The sequence below is a fragment of the Vigna unguiculata genome, chromosome 4, assembly GCF_004118075.2.
Source record: "Vigna unguiculata cultivar IT97K-499-35 chromosome 4, ASM411807v1, whole genome shotgun sequence".
In the NCBI taxonomy this organism is placed as follows: Eukaryota; Viridiplantae; Streptophyta; class Magnoliopsida; order Fabales; family Fabaceae; genus Vigna; species Vigna unguiculata.
The window spans coordinates 26,124,698-26,134,623 of NC_040282.1; the positions used below are offsets into that span (position 1 = coordinate 26,124,698).

Consider the following 9,926-nt stretch of genomic DNA (forward strand, 5'->3'; position numbering starts at 1 on the left):
TCTCATACAAAATATTTTAAAAGTATACAAAATAAATTAATATTTTGAAATATTAAATTTCATCAACAAAACAGTTATTAAAATATATATTTTATATAGATTAAATTCTTATATGACTAAATAATTAGTTATCGTAATATATATATATATATATATATATATATAATTCATAATAATTAAGAAAAAAAATAATAACATTTGAAATGGGAATTTACTGAAAAAAATAATATTTAATGTATATTACAAGTACTAGCGAACACACAGATGTTATCGTGTTTGTGTGTTCGCATTTTTTTATTTTTCATGAAATTTGAATTAAGATAAATAAAAAATATATAACTAATTATTAAAATAGTTTTTAAATATAAAATTTGAAAACTAAACTATGTACACAAAAGAAATTTTGAATATAACTGATTAAAAACAAAAGATGTTTTAAAATAACGGTCAAAAATAAATTATTTATAAAATAATTTATTTTAAAAATTATAATTAAGGATAAAATGAGAAAATTTGAAATATGAAAAAAAAATAATATTTTTTATATATTAGATATAGATGATATCATTGAATCAACTTTGAAAACCAATTTCGTACATAACGCGCAATTCTATTATAATATAACATTAGATTTACATAATGGCATTAATAGGAAGCCCACCGCTCGAACAACCCTAAAAAGTTATTTAAGGGGGCTTCTCCATGCATCCCAACCCTTTTTCTTGTACCCTAAAACTTTTCTTATTCTCAATTTTGCCTACAGTTAAAGTTAAATGTAGAAAGGGAAAAAATAATAAAACAAAATTCAGCCGCACTGCACCCCCTGGACCCAGCAAATCTGCTTTTATTGTAAGTCTCTGCACCCAAAAAGGAATCTTGTTGACCTAACCTAGCAGCAGCACAGCAGCAGAGGCATTTAAAATTAGGCTTCTGTTTTTTGCATTCATGCCTTCATTCATTTTTGCCTTCACCTTGATGCCTTTTTTGCCTTCACTTATATTTCCATTGACGTTGTTGCCTTGTGGAGTAGATCTGACCCGCAGCCGTAGAGCACCAACAAGCACCAAGCAGTTCGGCGACGAGGCTTCCAGTTTCACATTCACAATCACAACCTTCCCCTTCTGCATTTAATCCACCATCCACACGTCTAGTTAAGTTTTCTCAACCTTTTTATTGTTTTTTCATGAATGATGATGGTGATTGATGAACCTGTGAATGCTGTTGTATACATATTATAATCCATGTGTGCCAAAATAGATGTCGAGATCCGCTTCACCGAAGTGTACAACGAATGTCGAGATCTGCCTAATTTTTTTTCTTATGAAATAGATGTCGAAATCCGTCTCAGGATTTTAAGAAACGGATTTCAAGATCTGTTTCCTTTGTTTTTTTGTTTTTTATGAAACAGATATCGAAATTCGTTTCACAAATTCCTGAAACGGATGTCGACATCCGTTTCATTACTTTTTTTTTTGTTTTTTCGGAAACAGATGTCGACATCCATTTCATTAATTTGCGAAACGGATTTCGACATCCATTTCCTTTTTTTTCTACCATTGCGGATGTTGACATCCACTTCCCAACTTCTTGAAACGGATGTATACATCCGTTTTCTATTATTTTTTTAATATGTTATTTTATTTTTATTCAGTTTTAATATTTTATTTATCAGTTTTTGACTTCTTTTCTTGGTGAGTAACAAAGTGATATATATATATATATATATATATATATATATATATATATATATATATATATATATATATATATATTAATTTAAAGTTTAACTAATTTTAAATTTTACTTTTTTATTTAATTTATTTCTTAATAAATTATATAAAAGAAAAATTATAAAACAAATTAAATTAAAAAATACTTAAACTTTAAATTTAAAAATTATTCATTCTATTATAACTTTTTTTACTTTATTTAAAGTATATGTTTTTTAAATTTTAAATGTTTTTTTTATTTATTATGTTTTCATATTTTTTTAATATATATCTAAAAATAAAATAATATATATAATTTAATTTTTATATAACTTTTTGAAAAATAAATATAATTATAAAAATAAATCAAACTAAATGATAATGAAACTTTAAATTAGATAAAAAACCAAAAACGAAAATTTATTCCGTTTCTTTTTAATTTTATTTTCAATTTAATGTCTTTTTAATTTTAATTATTCTTTTAGTTTATTATTTTCGATTTTATTCATATTTACATATTTAATGTATATTTTAAAAATAAAATAAAATATTAATATCTTTTAACAAATATTGTAAAATAATATAAAATATTTATATTTATATAAATTTGCTTTTATATAATATACTAAAAAAGAAACAAAATTTAAAAAATTTAAAAGCAATCAAACTAAAGCTTGTGTTCACTGCCACTTTCTTTGCTCTTATATTTCAAGTTGCTTTTGGAGTATTCGGGTTGGTATATAAAGTGGTGAATGAATCATATTTTTTCGGTGTTAATTGATTAACTAAACTTGGCATTGACAATGGATATTGTATAGGTTGCGTGTCTATATATATAAATATAGACCACATTGAACCAATAAAAATCTAATACGTACGACTTACAAATTTAAACGATAGTAGTTATTATCCCTAAACGATAGTAGTTATTACCATTATAAATATAGTCTTGTTTTATGATTTATGTTGGATTATAATGTTTGAAACTTTGAATTATAGATATGGTTAGGACACGAAAAAATTTATCTACACGCAATTCACATGATGCACCCGAGAGTTCTGCACAGAGTGCTACACGGAAAAGACCGACCACTTCAGCTCGTAGAAGAGGTCAGCACGAGGCTGATGTTGTTCAGGATGATGTTGTTGAGCATGAGGTTTTCGGTGTTCCTCAGGACGAGGAGTATGAGATTGATAACGATGGTGCATGATTTCCAGGTGATCCGTCTGATACATCTTTATTGACTCGGTACCAAGATCATGTTGCACGGATCATATGGGATGGTCAGGTAAGTAAGAAGTTTTTATAAATGTTTAATTTTATTGTTATTATGTATTTTTATTCGTTTAACTTTCTTTTTGTTAGGATCGATTTGTGAAAGTAGTCTCCCATATTAAAAAAGTGAAAAAATTAGGACCTCCTCACCCTTCTGTTCTCCCCTTTGTGGTAGCTTCTGGATTATCGTCTCTATGCGATATTTTATATGAATATTCCGATATTGGGTTAATATTAGGTTTCGTGGAGAGATGGCATCCCAAGACTAATACTTTTCATCTACCTATTGGGGAAATGACCATCACTTTAGATCACGTCTGGTCACTCCTTCATCTTCCCATCACTAGACAATTTTGCTCCACTGAAAATCTTGAATATGAAGATTTAGTTGAGATTTTGATGACACTTCTCGGTGTTGATTAGGCCATGGCTTACGATGAGTTGAATCAAAGTCGGGGTGCACAGGTCAAACTTAGTTGGTTGAGAGAGCTGTATGATAGTTGTTGTGATAACGAGCTTGGGAGTTTGCTGCTCGTGCATATCTTTTGCACCTTGTAGGGTGCTCAATATTTGCTAATAAAAGCACCACCTATGTTCGTAGACATTACCTCGAGCTATTTAGAGATCTCCCTACATGTCGTAGATATGCTTGGGGAGTTGCTTCTCTTGTCTACTTATATGAGCAGCTAGGAGATGCCAGCTTTGCAAATACAAAGCAATTAGTTGCATATCTACCTTTTTTGCAAGTTACCCCTTTTATATTACATTTTGTTCAATATTTTACTTGTTTTTTCTTTTATATCACAATAGTTAAATGAAATGTTATTTGATACAGGCTTTGATATACGAGCACTTTCATGCATTAGGAAGGAAGCAATTATGAGATACATATGTGGAGACCAAACCCCATGCCAGACATTATGTAACCAGACGCGCTACTTCCGCTATAACTGATGTTAGAGTCCAATTGGATGCCTTGACATATGATGGGATGATTTGGAACCCATATGTAGCACATAGAGCTGGTCGACCACTTGTTGTTTCTGCCATGTTTTCTGGCTTCTTGAGGCTTGGTATCCTTATACATCGTCATCTGTCAGAGCGTGTGCTACTACAATTTGGCTTCATGCAGCCTATTCCACGACCGTCGAGTACATTTCCCATGTTGGACTTTGTGACTATTGATGATCAGTGGAGAAACCACGAGCAGTTTGTCGTAGTTCAGGTGGTCCCCCTGCCAACTCCTTTTTCATGTTCAGATGGATATTTGCAATGGTTTAGGAGGTTCTCTGATCCATACATTTTACACGGAGTTAAGGTCGACCGACCTAGCCTTGTGATTATGCCCCAACGACGTTAGCGTCATCATCTTCTCGTGGTTTATTGGTATGTTATAAATTTATTTGTTCATATTATTAGTAACTTAAATATTTGACATTAACTTGGTATTATCATAGGGTGTCATGAAACGCATTGTCAGCGGTCTTAAGTAGATGATAGACTGTAGAGACGTTAGTGAGGGCATAATTGCTTAGGATCGCACGCATGAGTTATTGCAGATAGCTCGTGATGCGACAATAACTCGTGATGCGAGAGAATAGGAAGAGACTAGAGGAGGACGTAGAGTCTGAGGTCGATGACCATTTACGTCTGGATAGTCGATTTACTTTATATTTATATTTGATGTTACAATTTACATTTTTATTAGATTTTATATTAAGTTATTTCATCTATATATGATTACAAATTCAAACGTCTATTTTGTTAGCAATAAGGCCAAAATATATTCGTCCCTTGGCCAGAGGAGTTAGAATTTTATATATTAGTAAAATAATTATAAACATATTTTTTAAAACTACATAATAATATGAAATTTCCTAAAATAAACTACAACAGTCAAATATTTAATACAATTAACAAATATCAGTCTTCCATGAGATCTACGTAACTACGATCCACTAAGTGTAAATCTACGAATGCTTGCATCCTATCTTTATAAAATGATGCCCACCCCTTTGCCTTTAGGTAACAATTGCTAGATGATATATCCACCATCGGTAATGGACAACCTTCTTGTAGACGAACATGTAAATATGTAATTAGTTAATAAAGAAATAAAGTTCTTTATATATATATATATATATATATATATATATATATATATATGCCTGCAAAAAATAAGAACCGTAAACATGTCCGATACAAATTAGTCGATGTTGACTTTGCGAAATAGGTGGGGATATACGAAGTAGGAATATTGTCAAATTCTGAACTGATGACAAGCATACGACGATTACATTATATCAATTAGCAATCGCATATCCCATGTCCGGTATAGTTATCCACTTGTCTCGATTAGCTTGTATATAATTAATTAGATTATAATCAAACAAAATCATAAAAAACTTTTAATACATAAGTTTCAAGATTAGTGTGTAGAAGTTATACCCCTAATGGTGAATGAACTAGCAAAGACTTTCTCAGTTCTTCCAGACAATCATAGCCTCTAACTAATGTTGCATATTCATCTCACCATTGACTAAGTTCTTTGTATAAATCATGTCTGATTAGAGGCCATGACTGCTCACCCATACCTAGCAATGCAACAATGCATCTATACCCACAATGACCATCTTCCACTACATCTACAACATCCACTATATAATTATGAAAAATAGGATTGTACTGTTCTAGCATGCGTATTACCTTTTCTTGAATTACACCTTTGGTCTTCAACTTGTTTTTTGTTTTTGCAACACATGTGTCTTGTCTTCTTGAATGAAGGCGTCAACATGCTCAAAATATGAGGGATCACGTTTGGTTGACTTCTTTGATCGATAACTTTTAGGTGCACATTTCATCTTAATTTTACTCGCTGGCAGCAACATTGATGTCATCGAAGGGAAAACTATGTTAAGTAATTTATGTTTGATGGTGACTTTTCCTGCAACGTCAAATTCTTTGAAAAGATTAAGCAGTGGATCAACCTCCCTCTAAATAAATAATTGCCCTTCGAATTGTGAAGACGACACATTTGATAAGCTCAACCTAGTCCACATGACATGAATTTCTTGGAGAGGAATCACCCCAGGGTCATATCGTGCTAATTCACACGCAAATGGAAGACCATAAGTTTGTTTGAGAATGCAACCACAACGACTAGTATCAAATCCAATTTTCTTTACTCTTTTAACTCTGGAGCAAGGAGTTCTAAGGCACATCTAGAAATATATCACACTAGTCTTATATAATTCAATGCCTTGTAAGAGTCAGTCATCAGATTTAGACTTCTTTCAAAAGACGCCTTTATTTCGTTATGTTGCGAATTTCATCCTAACACGAACAAAGGTCTCCCATACTACTTCCAAGCACTTTCTTGAGGCTCCAGTGAGCACACTCAACCCTATACCATGTCCCATGACGTTAGAAGCTCCATCAAATAATAACGTCCATGTCTTTCCATTTTGCTCTTCCTGATCACCTTCGAACAAGGCCATGATGTCTTCATCGGGGAATTCAGACTGCATTGACTAGTAATCGTTAATGGGTTGTTGAGCCAGATATTCAGCCAGAGCACTACCCTTGATAGATTTATGTGTGACATATATAATGTCGTATTCTGACAATAGCATCTGCCACCGAGCTATCCTTCCAGTCAAAGTGGGTTTTTCAAAAATATACTTGATAGGGTCCATCTTGGATATCAACCAGGTAGAATGACTCAACATATATTGTCTTAGACGATGGGCGGCCCATGCCAATGCGCAACAAGTTCGCTCTAAAAACGAGTATCGTCGTTCGCATTCCGTGAACTTCTTGCTCAGGTAGTATATGGCATGCTCTCTTCTTCCAGTTTCATCATGCTGACCTAACACACAGCCCATTGATTCGTCCAATACGGTCAAATACAGAATCAGTGGTTTCCCAGGTTTAGGTGGGCGTAAGACTGGAGGATCTTGAAGATATTGTTTAATTTTGTCGAAAGCAGCCTGACAGTCTTCATTCCACTTAGGGATGGCAACGGGGCGGGGCGGGTACGGGTATCATGATCCCATCCCCATCCCCATAATAAAAATTCATCCCCATCCCCATCCCCAAACCCAACGGGTATAAAACTTTTGACCCATCCCCATCCCCACCGGGTAACGGGTATTTTCTTATACCCATACCCATACCCATTTTTTTATTGTTCCATATATCAATTAAATATTTTTTATAAAAAAAATTTAAAAATCACACCAACAGAATCATGATACTATCAAAATATTCAATATTAAAATAACATACTCTTTTTTATTTTCATGATGTCAAATATTAAGAAAAATATTATAATAGTATAAATCTCAAATTAAAGTATCAAATAACAACTAAATAAAATTCAAATAATTATATAAAAGCTAAAAAATTACACATTACTAAAATTTTATAATAACCAAAATATTTATTAATTTTACAAATGATCAGTGGTTTCATTTGCATTCGATCCACCTACACATAGAAAAAAAATGAAAAATTAGATATGATATAATAATTGAAATTGAAAATTTTAATTACTAGAATATAATGTACCTTCTTCATCAGATTCATTATCATAAAGGAGTAAAGATAATTAAATGTGTGACCCAAATTTGAGAATATCCATTTGAACATAACATAACGGAAAAAAAAAAATGTATAATTAAGATTATGATAAAAGGAAAAGTACCTTGAAGATCTGCTTAAACCTTAAAGAACAAGCCAAACAATTAAAAGAGAGTAAAAAAGTGTATAACCAAAGTAACAAAAAGAAGAGCTACAAAATAAGAGTCAAACATTTTCATGAAAATAAATAAATAAATAAAGATAATCAAATGTGTAACCTAAAAATTATTTCATAGAATGAAATTGAGGAACACCTATTTGAACATAACCATGTACAGAGAGTAAAAATTATGTAATAAGAAGAAGAAAAATTACCTTCAAAATTAAATCTTGAAAAACAAACCAGACAATTGAGAGAGTAAACAAAGTGTATAACAAAAAACAAAGAGAATGAGAAATATGTTATATATATATATATATATATATATATTATATTATATTATATTATATTATATTATATAATATTACTATGTATATATATATTATATGTGTGGATATCTTATGTTTATATATATATATATATATAATTATTTATATATATTATATTATATTATATATTATATTATTATTACTATGTATATATATTATATGTGTGGATATCTTATGTTTATATATATATATATATATATATATATATATATTTATAGATATATATTTATTTTAAGTATATATTATATTATATTATATAATAATATAAATATAATAATATATATTATATTATTATGTATATATATTATATGTATATGCGTAGATATTTTATGCTTATATATATATATATATATATATATATATATATTTCTTTCAAATTTTTATAAATTTGTAATGTTATAAATTTGTTTATAAAAGATCTCACTAGTTAAATGATTAATTTGTTTTATACGTATATATTATATATATTATATTATATTATTATGTATATATATTATATGTATATTATATTATATTATATTATATTATATTATATTACATGTATGTGTAAATATATATATATATATATATATATATATATAAAAGTATATTTTATTTATATGTATATATACTATATTATATTATATTATATTTTATGTGTAAATATATTATTTATTTATATATATTTTTTAGATTATTTAATAAATTATAAATAGTTTAGTAATTTAAGCGGGGACGGGTATTTGGGCGGGTATATATATATCCCCATCCCCATCCCCATCCCCAGTTGAAAATTTCGGGTATTACCCATACCCATACCCATACCCAGTCAAAGCGGGGATTCCCCGTCAAAACGGGGACGGGTTCGGGTGATACCCACGGGCACAGGTTTATTTGCCATCTCTAATTCCACTTGACAGCCTGATTTTTACGCAATAGCTTGAATATTGGTTCACAGGTGGAAGTCAACTAGGAGATGAACCTAGCAATGTAGTTCAGTCTGCCCAAGAAACCTCGCACCTCCTTCTCCGTATTAGGAGTAGGCATTTCGATTAACGCGCGCATCTTGTCAAGATAAACCTCAATCCCCTTTTGACTGACAATGAAACCCAGCAACTTTCCGGATTTCACACCGAATGTGCATTTAGCCGGGTTTAGTTTAAGCTTGAACTTCCTCAATCTCTCGAACAATTTCTTCAAGTTGAGGATGTGTTCTGCTTCTGACTCAGACTTGGTGATCATATCATCTACGTAGACCTCGATTTCTTTGTGCATCATATCATGAAAAAGCGCCACCATGGCCCTTTGATAGGTTGCTCCGGCATTCTTGAGTCTGAAAGACATCACCTTATAGCAAAATGTCCCCCACAATGTGATAAATGTTGTCTTTTGCATATCTTCAGGTGCCATTTTGATCTGATTATATCCCGAGAAGCCGTCCATAAATGAAAATAGTGAGAATCTGGCTGTATTATCCACTAATGTGTCGATGTAAGGCAATGGGAAATTGTCCTTTGGACTCGCACGGTTCAAATCTCGATAATCAACGCACATCTGAACTTTGCCATCCTTCTTAGGCACTGGTACAATATTTGCCACCCATTGAGGGTATTTTGCCACAACTAGAAATCCATCATCAAATTGCTTTTGCACTTCTTTGATCTTTAATGACATTTCTGGTTTCATTCTCCTTAGCTTTTGTCTAACTGGAAGACATTCCGGCTTTAGTGGAAGCTTATATTGCACTATATCAGTATCTAAGCCAGGCATGTCATTATACGACCAAGCAAACACATCCCTAAATTCCTTTAGTAAAGCACATAATTCTTGTTTCACTTCTCTCTTCATACTAGTGTCAATTTTCACTTCTTTCTTCTCATCCTCCTCTCTTA

At 31.1% G+C, this 9,926-nt stretch overlaps 1 long non-coding RNA gene across 1 annotated transcript; it reads left to right on the top strand.

The window, feature by feature from the left end:
• Window positions 1-598: 598 nt before the first annotated feature.
• LOC114181200 lies at window positions 599-4,694 on the top strand. The gene is made up of 3 exons (XR_003603769.1): window positions 599-1,150; window positions 2,709-2,998; window positions 3,821-4,694. It is a non-coding gene; the product is annotated as an uncharacterized LOC114181200 (long non-coding RNA).
• The last annotated feature ends 5,232 nt before the right edge of the window (window positions 4,695-9,926 follow it).